This window comes from Neomonachus schauinslandi, chromosome 1, assembly GCF_002201575.2.
Source record: "Neomonachus schauinslandi chromosome 1, ASM220157v2, whole genome shotgun sequence".
NCBI classification, from domain to species: Eukaryota; Metazoa; Chordata; class Mammalia; order Carnivora; family Phocidae; genus Neomonachus; species Neomonachus schauinslandi.
Genome location: NC_058403.1, coordinates 204,039,326 through 204,059,222, shown reverse-complemented (window position 1 = coordinate 204,059,222; position 19,897 = coordinate 204,039,326). Strand labels below are relative to the sequence as shown.

Sequence of the window (19,897 nt, the reverse complement as noted above, 5' to 3'; positions counted from 1 at the left end):
CCATTGTCTCTGGTTCTTTTCTTTGTTGGGAGTTCCTTCTCCTAGTTGAGGTGTGGTTGAGGGAATGTACAGAGTCCAAAATATCAATTATGACCCAGGCAAGATGCACCCTAGGAAATTCCAGAGCTGTTGGAAGCCCCCATTGAAAAAACAAAGCCAAAATGAAAGCCAAGAATAAAATTTATAAAATTAAAAAAATTTTAAAAATAAAAAAAAAGAGAAAAAGAAAAACGGAGGGGTGAGGGGAGGAGTGGCTATGATCTCTCAGTGTGGGTAAGGTAGGGTGTTTTAATTCTTCCTGGGTGTATTTCGTTCTGTCTGTTAGAGAACACTACTTCCCAGAGTTACAGGGAAAATAAAACTGGTATATATATATAAAGGTAATATTGAATAGGGAAAAAAGGACTATGTTGAAACATATATCTATATAAAAAATATAGGTGTGAAAGAGTATAAGTTAAAAAGCTACTATGAAATATGATATATTAAACATCTGTTGAAATGAGAAAAAAGTTAAAAAGAAAAAACAGAGAAGAAGCATAAAAGAAAGCATAAAAAGAAAAAAAAAAGAGTTGTTTCTGAAAAATACACAAGCCGTGAGGCAACGCTTGGAGCTCAATATACTATTTTCCCCTGGTGTCGGGGCTTTACAGTCTTATGGGGACCCTAGGGTTGTTGCCATCTTGTTCTTCCAGCCTGTCTTCTGGGGGAGGGGACTGCCTCATTGTTTCTCAGGCAACCCTGCTTGGGCGGAGTTGCCCAGCCCTCTATTAGGGGGCTGGGTTTCGTGGAAACCAGTTTTTTGAGCTTTTGTTCTCTGGCAGCTTTCTGTGCCTTTTCTGAGGGTCAGAGCAAAAAAAAAAGAAAGAAAGAAAGAAAGAAAGAAAGAAATGGCTGCACCCAGACCTCTGTCCCAGAGCAGAGAAATCACAGTCTGCTCTTCTCTGAACCCTCCAGAACACAGAGTCTTAGTTTCTATAAGTGCCGCTGAAAACCACAGCCTCCTGGGAGCAGCATTGGCCCATGGCCACGTTCTCAGTGGTCAGCCCAGGAGCCCAGGCTTGTCTCTGCCCTTTGTGCTTCTAAAACCATGAGCGGTTCCGGGTTCACACACGCACCCCTGAAGCTCCTGGGTCCTGTTTGAGTGCTGTTCTAAAGCCCTTTCCTGGCCAATATCACTCTGTGAGGTTTTGCCTGGTCCCAGTGCAAGACATTTTTGCACTCCAGTGTTATATCACTTTCCAGGCACCAACTTATGGCAGCTCCCTCCCCTTTCTGCTTATCTTCCAATATTTGCCCACAGATTTCACAACTCCTCTGTTCCTACCTCGGGACATGCAGTGTTTTTCTGCTTGTAGAGATCCAGATATATATTCTTACATCTCAGGCTGATTTCGTGGGTGTTCCAAATGGTTTGGTAGTTATCCAGCTAAATTCAGGGACCAGTTCAAATGGATTCCCCTACTCCTCCCATCTTGCCCCTCCCTCCTATACGCATTTTTCTTTCAAGTAAACATGGGCACTAATATGCACACAAACACAGACTCATTATTAGGTGATCTTTCATGTCACAAGTAAATTTGAGAGGAAGTGTGAGAAGATAAGAATGAAAAGAATGAACATTTGGCTTAACCTGAAAGTAGAGGTATATAATAATTTGGACCCAAAATTTAAGATAGAATAAGGGGCCTTAATGATTCAATTTTTCTACCTTAGTGTCCGCAAGTCAGAAAGGCTCATGGCATGGGAGATTTTCTGTACCAGCTATTGGGGCTGAACAACTCCAAAATGACTTCAGAATTCTTTTTCTACTTAAAGTGGGATTTCAACACCGAATATCCTTATCCAAGAGAATATAAATGAGTAAGACCCAAGGCTGAATTTCATTTCCCTTGAACAAAGCATTATTGGATAAACGTCTGGATTAGATTTTTATTGTGGTGGCAACAAATTACCAAGCTGCTGATTTAAACAAAATCAATTTATTTTCTGATAGTTCTGTAAGTAAGTCTGAAATAGGTCTCCCTGGGCTAAAATCACTGTCTGCAGAGAAGAGTTCATTCTGGAGGTCTGGGGTGAATGTTTTCTTGCCCATTCCAGCTTTAAAGCCACCTGTACTCCCTGGTTCATGTCCCCTCCCTTTATCTTCAAAGCCAGCAACAGGGCATCTCGAAATCTCTCTCTGACTCCAAGTCTTCTGCCCCTCTCTTCCACATTTGAAGAACCCTTCTGATCTATTGAGCCCACCTGGATAATCAGAAAAACTTTACCCGAGGGTCAGCTGACTAGCAATGTTAATATCATTTACAACTTTAATTATTCCTTGCCATGACATAGGACTTATCCAAAGATTCTGTAGATTAATATTTAGAAATATTTGGGGGACATTATTTTGCAACTAAAAATCTTTTTCAGAGGTATATTTGATGTCAACTCAGTGGCCTTCACTTTGAAGACTCAAACACAGAATTTATTTCAGACTCTAGGGTGAGTACTTAGAATTTTCTTTCAAAACCTCACATAAAGAGAATCACATGGCTTATTTATTAACATCACCACAAAGCTATAAATGGTGAAGTAAACCCTCCAATAAATAGATTCAATATCATCTCAAGGTTAAAGTAAAGAACAAGGAGGTTAGAACTCCGGAAGTCAGGCAAGTTTATGAGAATGAGGAATACAAAACTGGACTCACTTGACTTCTAATCTGGTCTCCCAGCAACAGAGTATCAGCAGGAGAAGTTTCCTTTCTGTCCATATCAGTGGCCCACTGGGAATGAAGTGCTGTGAAGTGGAAGTAACGTGGAAAAGTAGCCTAATGAGCAGACAGAAAGAGCTGTAAATATCTCCTCTGTTGCAGAACTTCAGCATATGAAACCTCCGACTGGCCTGGACATGGTTGTTATTTTTGTGTTCCTCTGTCTGGTTGGGGGACCCGACTTCACTACTTCTTGCTGTCCTGTCTGGGAACAGAGTTTTGGTCTCTATCATCAGCCATCCAAGGAGGAATTGGGACCTCTACACACAGACTTTCATCTTATAGACCCCACCCAGGTGAGTCTGAGAGCTCAGCAGGCATTTCAGGAAAGGATCAGAGAGAATGGAAACTGAGAACATTTCCTGAGGTCTCCTGAGACTAGGTAGACTCATTTATAACTATTTATGCAATGCGTTCAAAAGAGAAGTGTCCATTGGCCTCAACAATACAGGCATCATTGTTGACGGTACCTGGTGGGAGTAGAAGTGCAGTTGGATGAGATGGGGGAAGGGAATGGGGGACCTAATGTGGTTCCAGTGAAATTAGAACATATCCAAGGTTTTGCAGCTAAGAGGAGCAGGAAAACATAGTATTTGGCTTGGAGGTATGTGTGGTGAACTTTTTAAGATGTGGTGGTTTTGAGCGTGTTCTGTATTTATAGAAAGGCACAGACCCAGGCAGAGAGCTTTTCCCTTGCAACAGCAGTTCCTGAGACACACATTTCTCAGAACCTTCTCTCATACTGAGTATTCACATAAAAAATTGTGTTTAATATGCAAAAAGTGGTATGATAACTAGCTTTACTTTGTAATACTTCATTAACAAGAGGTGTGGAAACTATGGAGACATTTGTGAGGTAGAAGAAAAAAACCAGCCAAATCTCCTCACCAGTGATAATCACTCATTTACTCACAGGAAGAACTATACCGTAAGCTTTTTACTTATACTGACTAATGCTGTCTGCCACCCTAGGAGGGTGGATGCTTCTATCCCCACTATTTGAGTATAGATATTCACATTTAGAATGGATTGGCTGTCTCTCCCAAGTTCAAAGAGCTTATATGTAATAGATCTGACATTCAAAACTTAGTTTTCTGATCCCCCAAATTTTGCATTTAAAATCATTCTGATGTGCACTGGGTGTTATATGCAATGAATGAATCATTGAACACTACATCAAAAACTAACGATGTACCATATGTTGGTTAATTGAACTTAATAAAAAAATAAAAAATAAAATAATTCACAAAAGTCTTTTATTATTTCATCTTTAAAAATCCTCTTGTTGTCATACATTGTATATTTTCTGTTGTGAATTGCAGGTTTATTCCCTTTGCACATTTATCTAGAGGATATTCAATCAGCAAAATATCCTGACATCTCTAAAATACCACTCCTTTCTTGTTTGGATACATTGTGTTTTATCTTCTTTGTTAATTATTCTGGGCATCAGGGGATGTGAACTGGGGCTGGAATGCTGCCAGAACAAGGGAAGCTTCTGCTCATGACAGTCTCTCAGGGACCACCTGAGCTTATTATATCTCCTCTACCCTTTGTGTCCATTTCCTTCCTCTCTGTGTTTTGGAACTATTTTTTTTTTTTTTTAGGTTGTTTTTTTTTTTTTTTATGTTTCTTTAAATACAAGACAGAAGATGATCCTATTAAAATGGAGCTCTGTGTTTCCCTGTTCCCAGGGAGGTTTACTAACTAGAATTTAAATACTATTTACACATTCTTCAGGGTAAAGGTAACTGATGTTGACAGCTTGCCTTGTACCATTTCTTTCAACATTATTGTGGCTGAGAGCGAGAAAAGCATGATAGTAACGCAGTGCCAGGAGGTCAGAGTGCACTGTGTGTGTCTGTGGCATGAACAGTTATCAGGGCAATGGTACCTGAGCTTATATAGTCCAATATGTGACCCTGAGATGCAGAATGTTCACCAACAGATGGAAGTAAGGAAGGGATCTATCTGTATTCACAGAATACCTTGGAACACAATTAATAAGATGCAAAAAACACCATGTGAAGGAAAGACTCTTTTGTCTTGAAGTCCATCAGAGGCAGGAAAGCCACCTCGGTCCTCAACATTCTCTGCCACTACCTCTCATCACTCTCCCTCTTGCTCATTGCCTCACCACACTGACTTCATTTTGAGATATGCGTATCTGAAGTAAGCGCCTTCTGCAGGGCCTTTGCTCTGTTTTCCCTGCAGGGCACACACCTCCCCCAGATATCCTCCTGCCTCCTTCTCAGTCTTTCTGGAAGCCTCTGTTAAAATGTCACCTTCTTTGCAAGTTTTCCTGAACTCCTATAAAAACTTGCCACCCTCCCACCCACTCTTTTTTATACCGACTTTTTTTTCCTTCATGGCACTTGTCACTATCCGACATGGTATATGACTTCTTTTTAAATATATCTTCTTTCTCCATCATTGGATTCTATAGACTTCTCTTTTTTTTCTCTCCAAGTTTTTATTTAAATTACAGTTAGTTAACATACAGTGCAATATTAGTTTCAGGTGTAGAATTTAGTGATTCAACACTTCCATACAATACCTGGTGCTCATCACCACACGTGCACTCCTTAATCCCCATATTTTTTACCCATCCCCACACCCATCTCCCTCCAGCAACTCTCAGTTTGTTCTCTATAAATAAGAGTCTGTTTCCTGGTTTGCCTCTCTTTTTTTTTTTTTCTCCCACTATGTTCTTTGTTTTCTTTCCTAAATTCCACACATGAGTAAAATCATATGGTATTTGTCTTTCTCTGACTGACTTATTTCATTTTCAACAATACACTCTAGCACCATCCACATCATTTCAAATGGCAACATTTGATTCCTTTTGATGGCTGAGGATTATTCCATTGTGTGTGTGTGTGTGTGTGTACATCTTCTTTATCCATTCATCACTGGATGGACATTTGGGCTCTCTCCATACTTTAGCTATTGTAGATATTGCTGCTATAAGCTTTGGAGTACATGTATCCCTTTGAATTAGTATTTTTGTATCATTTGGGTAAATACCTAGTAGTACAGCCTATGGAATGGGAAAAGATATTCACAAATGATATATCTGATAAAGGGTTAGTATCCAAAATCTATAAAGAACTTATCAAACTCAACACACAAAAAAACAAATAATCCAGTTAACAAATGGGCAGAAGACATGAATAGACATTTTTCCAAAGAAGACATACAGATGACTAACAGACAAATGAAAAGATGCTCAACATCACTCATCATCAGGGAAATACAAATCAAAACTACAATGAGATATCACCTCACACCAGTCAGAACAGATAAAATTAACAAAACAGGAAACAGGTGTTGGCAAGGATGTGGAGAAAGGGGAACCCTCTTGCATTGTTGGTGGGAATGCAAACTGGTGCAGGTGCTCTGGAAAACAGTATGGAGGTTCCTCAAAAAGTTAAAAATAGAATGACCCTATAATCCTACAATTGCACTTCTATGTATTTACCCAGAAAATACAAAAATACTAATACAAAGGGACACAAGCACTCCAAAGTTTATAGCAGCATTGTCTACAATAGCCAGACTATGAAAATTACCCAAATGTCTATAGACTGATGAATGGATAAAGAAGTGGTATGTATATCCGGTGGAATATTATTCAGCCATCAAAAATAATGAAATCTTGCCTTTTACAATGACGTGCTTAGAGCTAGAGACTATTGTGCTAAGGGAAATAAGTCGCTTAGAGGAAGATAAATGCCATATGATTTCACGCATGTGTGGAAATTAAGAAACAAAACAAAGGAATGGGCGGGGGAGAGAGAGAGAGACAAATCAAGAAACAGATTCTTAATTACACAGAACAAACTAACGGTTGCCAGAAGGGAAGAGGGTGAAGGGATGGAAGAAACAGGTGATCAGGATGAAGGAGTGCACTTGTCCTGATGAGCACTGGGTGTTGTATGGATGTGTTGAATCTATATTGTCCACCAGAAACTGCTATTACACAGTTAACTAACTGGTTTTTAAATAAAAAAACTTTAAAAAATGAAAAAAGAATAAAGATTAAAAAACAATAAATAAGTAAACAGTCCATTTTCTTGAAAATTTATCATGTTATTTTTTTCTTTCCTAGTGGTCATCTCCAACACATGGTACTACCCAACGATACAGGAATTTCAGAGTTTCTTCTTCAGGGATTTTCAGAGGACCCAGAACTGTAGTGCCTATTATTTGAGCTTTTCTTCTCCATATACTTAATCATTGTGTTTGGGAATCTGCTCATTATCCTGCCCAGCAGCTCTGACTCCCATCTCCACACCCCCATGTACTTGTTCCTCACCAACCTGTCCTTTGTAGACATCTGTTTCTCTTCCACTACCATCCTGAAGAAGGTGTGGAACTTCCAGACTCATAGCAAGGTCATTAACTATGCAGGCTGCATCAGCCAGATGTATTTTTTCCTACTCTGTGCAGAGCTGGATGATTTTTATCCTGTCCACAAAGGCCTATGACTGCTTCATGGCCATCTGTCACCCCCTGCACTATAAGGTCATCATGAACCCCCAACTCTGTGGACTGCTTGTTCTGGTCCTGGGTCATCAGTGTTCTCAATTCTTTGTTACAGACCTTAATGGTGTTATGGCCGTCCTTCTGTACAGGCATGGAAATCCCCAATTTTTTTGTGAACTCAATCAGGTAGTTGGGCATGCCTGTTCTGACACTATTCGTAATGACATGGTAATGTATTTTGCAATTGTGTTGCTGGGTGGTGCTCCCCTAGCTGGCATCCTTTACTCTTACTCTAAAATAGTTTCCTCCATATGTGAGTTCTCATCAGCTCGGGGCAAGTATAAAGCATTTTCCATCTGTGTGTCTCACCTCTCAGTTTTCTCCTTATTTTATTGTACAGGCCTAGGAATGTACCTTAGCTCCCATAGAGTTGCAGAAGACTCGGTGATGTAGATGATGGTCACACCCATGCTGAACCCCAGCCTGAGGAAGAGAGACCTAAAGAGGGCTCTGAAAGGAATCATTGGGGTTCCAGTGATGTAAGGGCCATCGTCCTGGGGATGAAGAATTGCCCATGTTTGCAGGACTCACAGCCTCAGAGCCAGGAACTGCTGTTCTTTGATCAGATTATGGAAGTAGAATCTGTTCCTTCTATTTATTTCCTGGAATTTCCATTTGTTTGAATTCAACTTCTCCATACATTTAAGTAACTCACTTTATTGAGCTTCTGTTTGTCTGATATACAGACAGGTTTCCTTTTGTCCATTTCCTACTTTCTCAAAGTTTTTCCCACCTTTTATCAAATATATTTGGAAATTCCCATTTATGTCATGGGGCACCATGATTTCATAAGAATACTTTCTACTCAAACAACAAATATCATCCCAAGTAATTTTTCTCTTGTATTACTAAAAGGATAGTCATGAGTCATTATATTCATATAGAAAAACTACTTTTGGTAACCAAAACCATTTATGTAATTTTACAATGAAAGAAAGTATGAGACCCCAATTATTCAATTTTGTGTACATCACTACTTTGTACATCACAGCCCTCACTGCTCTTCCTGACAATGTAGACTAACTTATAGTTTATCCTATAGGTAGTCACTGAGTTTCATTCTCCTTATTATGATCATGTCCCCCTATGCACCTGTGTCTACCACAATAATTGGCAATATGATTACCAAGTACATGTCTCCAAGTGGAGTCCACACAGATACATGTACTAGAATAAATATATTATACTCAGCTAGTGAATCATTGAACATTATATCAAAAACTAATGATGTGCTATAACTTGGCTAATTGATTTTAAATATAAATAAATAAATAAATAAATAACAAAACCAAAACAAAAGAAGAAAAGAATAAATAGATTAACTTCATATGGCCTTTGAACCAGGAAAGATCTTAAATATGTTGAGGAAAAATTGAAAGTATACTTTGTATTACTGAGCAAAATATTTAATTTTATGCTGTCCATCCACTCACTGAATTAGGAGATTGATGTCCATGTAGAAGAGTTGGGTTTTCCCCATTGAAGTGAAGAATTGGATGGCATGCTTATGGTACTTTTATTGAATCATCTATCTCTTTCTGCTACATACAAATAGGACTCTTTCCTCTTCTCTAAATGAAATATCTGCTTTTCTAAATTTTGTCATAACCATGAAATAGGCAATGATTGAACAATATCAATATCATCCATTGTATATCATCAATATATATCCTCAGGATCAGAGAATGACTCATTAGAGAGATTGAATTTCTGTCCAGTCATGTGCTTCAGGTCACATCTTTTGTGCAAAGAGGCATGACCTTCCAGCCTCTCTTGGTTACCTGGAAGGAACCCTAATGAAGTCTGTCTTTATTATAGTCATCAGAAATAAATGTATAGAAGCACATTGTTGAGTCCAAGGGAAATATTCAAGGATAAGAGTGTGAGTATGTTTATGTGTGTGTACATTTGTATACATCTTTCCCTCAAATAAACACATTCACACACATTTATGTAGACACACAGAGACTTATTTAAATCTCATCTACTGTGTTGAAAGAAAACCTGAAAGTTAGAGGGGATACAAATGACAAGAAGAAACATTTCAATCAACATAAAATAGAAAAGATGTAGAGTTTTGACACAAAGATTTTCTTAATTTTGATAAGGAATTGTATTTGACCTCAAATCTTCAAAGTCCTCAGAGTCAAAACCACATTTATATTTATGCAATGGGAAATCATTGTCCAGTTAATGAGGCAGAATATCTCCAAACTAAAACTAATTATCTCCTCCCAGTTAAGGTGGGATTTCAATACCAAATGCCTTAACCCAAGGGAAGTTCACTGAATGAGTTGAAAGGCTCAAACTCCATTCCTACAAACAATATTTTGTGAACAAATGTCTGTATTCAATTCCAGCTCTAACATATGACAACAGGAGTGCCTTAAAACAAAGATTTATCCTAAGTTTCTAGAAAGTCAGAAACATAAAATGGGTCTCTTTGGGCTACAATTAAGAGGTCTTCAGGGCTGCGATCCTTCTGGATACACCAGAGGAGAATTCACTCCCTTTCCTATTTCAGTTTTCAGTGGCTACCTGCCTTTCTTGTCTCATGGCCCTCCTTCAATCTTCAAGCCTGCAGCACAGAATCTGAAAATGTCTCTCAGATTCCAATTCTTTGTCCTTCCTCTTCCACATTTAGAGGACCATTGTTATGACATTAGTCCTTCTGGATGATCCAGGCTAATCTTTTTATATCGAGATCAGTGATTAGCAGCCTTATTCCACCAACTAGCTGCATTCTCCTTGCTTTATAAACAAAAGTGTTCAAAAATTCTTTGGATTAGGATGTGGACATCTTTTGGAAGTCCTTATTCTGCCTACTACAAAGTTTTTTTCTCATATAATTTATTTGATGTCATTCAAGATCCTTTATATAAAAGACTTGAACAGGGAATTTATCAACACCTATAGAGTTATGTGGAAACCTTTTCGTCCAAAATTACAAACACAGAACATTCCTGGTGGAGAAGAACAAAAACTACCTACATATGACTCTAACACAGGAACACAACCTTGCTCTCAAACTGTGCCCCTTACACCAAGACCTGCAGCATCAACACCACGTGGGAGCTTCTTAGAAATGCAGAGTCCCTGGGCCCATATGAGACCTGATGAATCAGAATTTTCATTTTAACTACAAACTTTTGTGATTTGCATTTGCAGTGAAGGTAGAGAAATGCTGGTCTAGAATCATATTTCTCACCTTCTCACTGTTGATATTTGGGGCTGGATAAATATTTATGTTGGGTGCTGTCTCAGGGATTATAAATGTTAAGCAGCATCCCTCCAGACATGGCCAAATATCCCCAGGGGCAAAATCATGTCTTATTGAGAACCACTGTGCCAGAGTTTGAGAACTAGATGCACTGTGACAGAATTCCAATCAAAGCTTCTTTCAGTACTACAGTTATAAATGTGATACTGTGATTTACAGTTAAAATATATATAATATATATTTTATATATATATTTTATTGTGTGTGTGGGTGTATATAATATATATATACACACACACATACATACACACATTTGGTCTTCAGCTCCATTTCTGGCACAGAGCTTCTAAAATGTCAAATTTCCTAAGTGATGAAAGCCATAAAGATGTTTTTTCTAAGTTAGGGGGGTGAATTTGGGAAAGTATCTATGGAGAAGGGCGGCTTGCCAGGAGGACCAGCCATGTGATTAGAGAACTGGAACTTTACTTCCCACAACCTGACCTCCTGGGATGGGAGAGGGGCTGGAGATGGATTCTAATCACCAATGGCCAATGATTTAATTAATCATGTCTATATCATGAAGCTTCCATGAAACCCAAAATGGCGGAGAGGTTTCAGGTTGGTGAACTGGTAGAGTGGCATACCTGGAGAAGGCATGGAAGATCCACACCCTTTCCTCATACCTTGACCTATACATCTCTTCCATCTGGCATCATCCCACCCAGAGGAAGCACAGTTAATGGGAGAAATACTCAAGATGCACCCATGAACCTGAGCCTGCACAAGCTTGCCTACTGAGTCCATCATGTGACCACCTAAGGTCAGACCTGAGGTGAGCATGAGGATTCTTGGTAGAGAAGGTCTAACAGTAATTATCCCTGACTCAAACACTGAAACACAGTCTTAATACTCAAAGAGTGGTCCACAAACCAGGACTGATGACATCAGTATCAACTGGGAAACAGTTACAATTACAGGATCTCTGAACCTCACCTACAACCTCCCAAATCAGATCTGAATTTGAACAGGATCCTCAAGTGATTCAAACACACATTAATGTTGGAGAAGTTCTGGTCTAGAAGAGTTTCTCAACCTCTCCACTGTTGACATCTGTGCTAGATAATTCTTTGTATTGGGGGCCATGTGGGGGTAAGGAGCAAGATGGCAGAGGAATAGGAGACCTGGATTTCATCTGGTCCCAGGAATTCAGCTGGATAGGGATCAAACCATTCTGAACACCTACAAACTCAACAGGAGATTGAAGGAAAGAATAGCAACAACTCTCTGAACAGAAAAGCGACCACTTTCTGGAAGGTAGGACGTGCAGAGAAGTGAATCCGAGGCGATATTTGGGAGGACAGATGCCAGGGGAGGGGGCCTCTGTCCGCCACTTCTGGCAGGTGATAGAGCCACGGAGCACAAAATCAGAACTTTTAGAAGTCGGCTCCACTGAGGGACTTCGCTCCAGTGGCTAAGCGGGGAATGGAAACCTCGCGGGACAGTGTGGTCTCAGGACCCTCGGGGTCACAGAAAGACTGGGGGTGCCTGAGTGTGGCAGAGCTCCCAGGTATTGGAGTGGGAAAGCCGGCTGCAGAGACGGAGCTGAGGAGTGGGCTCTCAGCCCCGAGTTGCCATAAACCGTGATCCGGGGCACAGTCGGGCCACTGCTCCTCCAGCAGGGACCCAACAAGCGGCAGAACTGGGGAGACCCCTTTTTTCCCCCAGGAGGAGCGGCACGGGAGCGCACCACAGGGATCTGCTGGGCTTGGAGACTCACACGGGGTCGGGTGCCAGAGATAGAAATGCTGGGTCACAGCTGGGTGAGTACGGAGTGCGGCCAGAGACCGAGGAGGCAGGAGTGATTGACTGCTTTTCTCTGGGGGCGCACTGAGAAGCAGGGCCCAAGTTCTTGGCTCCTCCGGGCAGAGATTGGGAGGCCGCCAATTTCACTCTCGTCCTCCAAAGCTGTACTGAAAGCTTGCAGGGAACAAAAGCTCCCCAGAGCAAACCCAAGGCATTACTTAGCCCGGACAGGCAAGGGCAGGGCAATTCCGCCTCTGGCAAAGACATTTGGGAACCACGGCAACAGGCCCCTCCCCCAGAAGATCAGCCGGAACAGCCAGCCAAGACCAAGTTTACCGATCAATGAGAATGGCAGAACTCCAGCGCTAGGGGAATAATGCACATAGAATTCATGGCTTTTTTAGGTGCCTGGGTGGCTCAGTTGGTTAAGCAACTGCCTTCGGCTCAGGTCATGATACTGGAGTCCTGGGATTGAGTCCCACAATGGGCTCTGGGCTCAGCAGGGAGCCTGCTTCTCCCTCTGACCCTCTCCCTTCTCATGATGTTTCTCTCTCGCTTGCTCTCTAATAAATAAATAAAATCTTAAAAAAAAAAAAAAAGAATTCATGGCTTTTTTACCATGATTCTTTAGTCTTTCAAAGTTAATTTTTTTAACTGTCTTTTTTTTTTAATTTTTATTTTTCCCCTTTTCAACCAACATCTTATCAATCCCTTTTTAAAAAAATTTTTATTTTTCATTTTTAGAGTCATATTCTATCCCTTCATAGTAGTTACCCTTATTTTTGGCATATATATAAGTTGTTCTCTCTTTAAAATTTTGAGATAGTTTCTTCTAACAGATCAAAATATACCCTAAATCTCTAGTGTATGGCTTTGTTCTAGTCTCCTGCCTGATCACATTCTCTCCCTTTTTTCTTTTTTTAATCCTCTTCTTTCTTTTTTCAATCCTCTTCTTTCTTTTTTCAATCAACTTCTTATCAATTCCTTTTATAAAATTTTTTTATAATTTTCATCTTTACAGTCATATTCCATCCTCTCATCCTATTAACCCTTATTTTTGTACATATATAAGTTTTTCTTTCTTTAAAATTTTGGGAGGCACTTTCTTCTAACAGACCAAAATACACCCAATATCTAGTGTGTGGCACTGATCTATGCACCAGCCTGATCATATTTGATCATATTCTTTTTGTTTTGTTCTGTTTTTGTTTGTTTTTATCTTTTTCTTTTTTCTTTCTTTCCCTTTCTTTTCCCCCGGTTTCAGGTCTTTTCTGATTTTTTTAGGGTATATTTTCTGGGGACGTTGTTACCCTGTTAGCATTTTGTTCTCTCATTCATCTATTTTCCTCTGGACACAATGACAAGATGGAAAAACTCATCTCAACAAAAAGAACAAGAGGCAGTACTGACTGCCAGGGACCTACTCAATATGGACATTAGTACCTTGTCAGAACTAGAGTTCAGAATCATGATTTTAAAGATACAAGCTGGGCTTGAAAAAAGCATGGAAGTTATTAGAGAAACCCTTTCTGGAGAAATAAAAGAACTAAAATCTAACCAAGTCAAAAGCAAAAAGGCTATTAATGAGGTGCAATCAAAACTGGGGGCGCTAACTGCTAGGATAAATGAGGCAGAAGAGAGAACCAGTGATATAGAAGACCAAATGATGGAAAATAAAGAAGCTGAGAAAAAGAGAGAGAAACAACTACTGGACCACAAGGGCAGAATTCGAGAGATAAGCGATACCATAAGACAAAACAACATTAGAATAATTGGGATCCCAGAAGAAGAAGAAAGAGAGAGGGGGGCAGAAGGTATATTGGAGCAAATTATAGCAGAAAACTTCCCTAATTTGGGGAAGGAAACAGGCATCAAAATCCAGGAAGCACAGAGAACCCCTCTCAAAATCAATAAACATAGGTCAACACCCCGACATCTAATAGTAAAACTTACGAGTCTCATAGACAAAGAGAAAATCCTGAAAGCAGCTCGGGAGAAGAGATATGTAACCTACAATGGTAGAAACATTAGATTGACAATAGGCCTATCCACAGAGACCTGGCAGGCCAGAAAGGACTGGTATGATATATTCAGAGCACTAAATGAGAAAAATTTGCAGCCAAGAATACTATATCCAGCTAGGCTGTCTTTGAAAAGAGAAGGAGAGATAAAAAACTTCCAGGACAAACAAAAACTAAAGGAATTTGCAAACACGAAACCAGCCCTACAAGAAATCTTGAAAGGGGTCATCTACACAAAGAGAGAGCCTAAAAGCAACACAGTCCAGAAAGGAACACAGACAATATACAGTAACAGTCAACTTACAGGCAACACAATGGCACTAAATTCCTATCTTTCAATAGTTACCCTGAATGTAAATGGGCTCAATGCCCCAATCAAAAGACACAGGCTATCAGATTGGATTAAAAAACAAAACCCATCGATATGCTGTCTGCAAGAGACTCATTTTAGACCCAAAGACACCCCCAGATGGAAAGTGAAGGGGTGGAAAACCATTTACCATGCTAATGGACACCAAAAGAAAGCTGGGGTGGCAATCCTTATATCAGACTAATTAGATTTTAAACCAAAGACTGTAACAAGAGTTGAGGAAGGACACTAGATCCTACTTAAAGGGTCTATCCAAAAGAAGATCTAACAATTGTAAATATCTATGCCCCTAACATGGGAGCAGCCAATTATATAAGCCAATTAATAACAAAAGCAAAGAAGCACATCGACAACAATACAATAATAGTGGAGGACTTTAACACCCCCCTCACTGAAATAGACAACTCTGGAAAACAGTATAGACGTTCCTCAAAAAGTTGAAAATAGAGCTACCATATGATCCAGCAATTGCACTACTGGGTATTTACCCAAAAGATACAAATGTAGGGATCCAAAGGGGTATGGGCACCCCGATGTTTATAGCAGCAATGTCCACAATAGCCAAACCATGGAAAGAGCCAAGATGTCCATCGACAGATGAATGAATAAAGAAGATGTGGTATATACATACAATGGAATATTATGCAGCCATCAAAAGGAATGACATCTTGCCATTTGCAACGACATGGATGGAACTGGAGGGCATTATGCTGAGCGAAATAAGTCAATCAGAGAAAGACATGTATCATATGATCTCACTGATATGAGGAATTCTTAATCTCAGGAAACAAACTGAGGGTTGCTGGAGTGGGAGGGGGTGGGAGGGATGGGGTGGCTGGGTGATAGACATTGGGGAGGGTGTGTGCTATGGTGAGCGCTGTGAATTGTGCAAGACTGTTGAATCTCAGATCTGTACCTCTGAAACAAATAATACATTATATGTTAAAAAAAAGAAGAAGAAGATAGCAGGAGGGGAAGAATGGAGGGGGGAATTCGAAGGGGGAGACGAACCATAAGAAACTATGGACTCTGAAAAACAAACTGAGGGTTATAGAGGAGAGGGGGTGGGAGGATGGGTTAGCCTGGTGATGGGTATTAAAGAGGGCACGTTCTGCATGGAGCACTGGGTGTTACATGCAAACAATGAATCATGGAACACTACATCAAAAACTAATGATGTAATGTATGGTGATTAACATAACATAAAAAAAAACTAATGATGTAATGTATGGTGGTTAACATAACATAATCAATCAATCAATCAATCAATCAATCAATCTTCAACAAAAAGTGTGACTCTAATGAGGATCCTTTTCAGGTACCAAGAAGAGTTTGGAAGGACATGCATTTTTGTGGAGGATAAATAGTGACCCAGAATCACGTAACTAGGTAGGAATTCACACTCTGTGTCCTGCAGAAACATCTTGATTTTAGCCCAAAGAGACTCATTTTTGGTGTTGACCTCCAGGACTGGAAGAGTATAATTCTGTTTCTAGTAAACCCTCAGTGTGGTACTTGGTGATAGTAGCAATAACAAAGTGACAAAGACATTTCTCCAATAAAATTTTCTTTGAAGAAATCGAATTTAAACCTCTCAAATCATTCACTTATCTTCTTTGGGTAAGGGCATTTTGTGTAGAAATGCTACCTTAAGTAGAAGAAAACTCTAGTCAGTTTGGAGATATTCAGTCCTACTAGCTGGTACAGAGGAGTTCTCCTTGCATAATGTCAATGTGGTTCCATCTTTGAGGCCTCTGGGCACTTAGGTAAGAAAAGTGATCTGTTGTGAAAATTAGGGCCACCTGTTCTCTAAATGTTTTTGTCTAAATTTCTACATTCCTAGCATTCCACGTGAAAGCAAATGTTCATTCTTTTCATTTCTTTACCCTCCAAGTTTCTCTAAAGCTTTATTTCAACACAATATAGGTTATAATGAGTTATAATGAGTGGTATGAGCCTTGTGCATGTACATCCATGCATGTCAGTATGTTTTCTTGAAATAAGAATGTACATGAATATATATACATTTACATACACATAACTCTTAGTCTTGAACAGTCTTTGGACCCAACAAAGTATTTCCACACATTTCATCTTGCCTTACAACATCCTTTGAGGTTATGTTTATGATTCCACATTGCCTTCAGAAGAAAATGAAGGCTGGAGGGATTACACCCTAACAATTGCATAATGAAGTAGTTAGAGCTTACTGTGCACCTTGAGTTCTATGAAAATGGAATCATACAGTATGTGCCCATGATTTTTCTTTTCTTTTCTTTTATTTTATTATGTTATGTTAGTCACCATACAATACATCATTAGTTCTTAATGTAGTGATCCACAATTCATTGTAAGAGCATAAGTTTGTTTTTTGAAGGATGTAGTGCAGTAATTTGTTACAGCAGAAATAAGAATGTAGTATAGACATTTACCCAATAAAATCGTTTTGGAGAAAGTGAATTTTAGTCTCTCAATTAATTCATTTCTCTTCTTTTGGGTAAGGGCATTTTGTGTTGAAATCCAATTTTAACCATAAAAAAATAATAAAGTGGAGCTTCTGCTCCATTGTTGAAATGGAATTCAAAAAGTGAATTCTCAGGAGGGGAAGAATGAAGGGGGGGAAATTGGAGGGGTAGATGAACCATGAGAGACGATGGACTCTGAAAAACAAACTGAGGGTTCTAGAGGGGAGGGGGGAGGGAGGATGGGTTAGCCTGGTGATGGGTATTAAAGAGGGCATGTTCTGCATGGAGTACTGGGTGTTATGCACAAACAATGAATCATGGAACACTACATCTAAAACTAATGATGTAATGTATGGGGATTAACATAACAATAAAAAATTTTTTAAAAAGTGAATTCTCCATTTCTAAAATATAAATGTGAGTTACTTTGTTAGTTAGTTAGTTAGTTTTCATAGGGATTGCATTGAATGTGTAGATTGCTTTGGGTAGCATAGACATTTTAACACTATTTGTTCTTCCAATCTATGTCACAATCTAACCTTACATCTAAAGGAGCTAGAAAAGAAACAGCAAATAAAGCCTAAATCCAGAAGGAGAAGAGAAATAATAAAGATTAGAGCAGAAATCAATGATATAGAAATAAAAAAAAAAAAAAAGCAGAACAGATCAGCAAAACTAGGAGCTGGTTATTTATTTACTTTTAAAGAAATCAACTCCCAATTTGGGGCTTGAACTCATGACCCAGAGATCAAGAGTTGCATGCTCAGGCTGCCTGGCTGGCTAGTTGGTTGAATGCACCACTCTTGATCTCAGGATTGTGGGTTTGAGCCCCACGTTGTAAGTAGAGATTACTTAAAAATAAAATTTTTTTTAAAAGGGAGTTGCTTGCTCCCCTGAGCCAGCCAGGTACCCCATGACTTTAGATTTAAATAAAATTCTTTTTTAAAAAAATATAAATTCTGACTTTGAGCCCTCTGTGAATTGAGATTAAAAAAATTAATTCATTACTAAAATTAAGTTTGCCCATTCCACTTTATATCTTTTTGTCAAAATATGTATATTCTTTTAATTTCATGCTTTTTCAAATATTTACTCTTTTGATTTCTATCCTCTCCAAATTTCTTTCAAATTTCGTTTCAACATAAAAGATGGGATTATTGAGTCAGTGTTGTACACAAATGTGTAAGAGTGTTTTTGTATGAAGTAATGGACAAATGCACACATACATATATGTACATATGCTCCTTACCCATGAATGACTTCTTGGACTCACCAAATATTTTCAAATACTGTATTTATTCCTAACAATATCCACCTGAATTAGATATAATGAAACAGAAGTTCCAGGTTGATTACATTTTTTACAATTGTATAATAAATCTTTAAAGCCTTTGTGCACTTTCTTGAATTATATATAAATGGACAATGCAGTATGTACTCTTAATTTTTGTATGATTATGTCAGCAAATTTTGCATTTTAAATCTGTTTACTTTATTGTATGTCATTGTATTTTAATGAATTGTTTATTTTTTTCTTTTCTTTTTATTATGTTATGTTAGTCACCATACAGTACATCATTAGTTTTTGATGTAGTGTTGCATGATTCATTGTTTGCCTATAACACCCAGTGCTCCATGCAATACATGCCCTCCTTAATACCCATCACTGAGCTAACCCATCCTCCCACCCCCTCCCCTCTAGAACCCTCAGTTTGTTTTTCAGAGTCCATAGTTTCTCATGATTCATCTCTCCCTCCGATTTCCCCCCCTTCATTTTTCCCTTCCTTCTCCTAATGTCCTCCATGTTATTCCTTATGTTCCACAAATAAGTGAAACCATATGATAATTGACTTTCTCTGTTTGACTTATTTCACTTAGCATAATCTCCTCCAATCCCATCCATGTTGATGGAAAAGTTGGGTATTCATCTTTTCTAGATGGCTGAGTAATAGTCCATTGTATATATGGACCACATCTTCTTTATCCATTCATCTGTTGAAGGGCATCTCAGCTCTTTCCACAGTTTGGCTATTGTAGACATTGCTGCTATGAACATTGGTGCATATGGCCCTTCTTTTCACTACACCTGTATCTTTGGGGTAAATACCCAGGAGTGCAATTGCTGGGTCATAGGGTAGCTCTATTTTTAATTTTTTGAGGAACCTCCACACTGTTTTCCAAAGTGGCTGTACCAACTTGCATTCCCACCAACAGTGTAAGAGGGTTCCCCTTTCTCCACAACCTTTCCAACATTTGTTGTTTCTTGCCTTGTCCATTTTTGCCATTCTAACTGGTGTAAGGTGGTATCTCAATGTGGTTTTGATTTGAATTTCCCTGATGGCTAATGATGATGAACATTTTTTCATCTGTCTGTTAGCCATTTGTATGTCTCCTTTGGAGAAGTGTCTGTTCATATCTTCTGCCCATTTATTGACTTGATTATTTGTTTTTTGGGTGTTGAGTTTGAGAAGTTCTTTATATATCTTGGATATCAGTGCTTTGTCTGTAGTGTCATTTGCAAATATCTTCTCCCATTCTGTGAGTTGCCTCTTTGTTTTGTTGACTGTTTGTTGACTGTTTCCTTTGCTGTGCAGAAGCTTTTTATCTTGATGAAGTCCCAAAAGTTCATTTTCACTTTTGTTTCCCTTGCCTTTGGAGAGGTGTCATGAAAGAAGCTGCTGTGGCTGATGTCGAAGAAGTTACTGTCTATGT

At 39.0% G+C, this 19,897-nt stretch overlaps 1 pseudogene; it reads left to right on the top strand.

Annotated features, from left to right (window-relative positions):
• The first annotated feature begins 2,895 nt into the window (after nucleotides 1–2,895).
• Nucleotides 2,896–7,789, top strand: LOC110574519 (annotated as a pseudogene).
• Nucleotides 7,790–19,897: the final 12,108 nt, after the last annotated feature.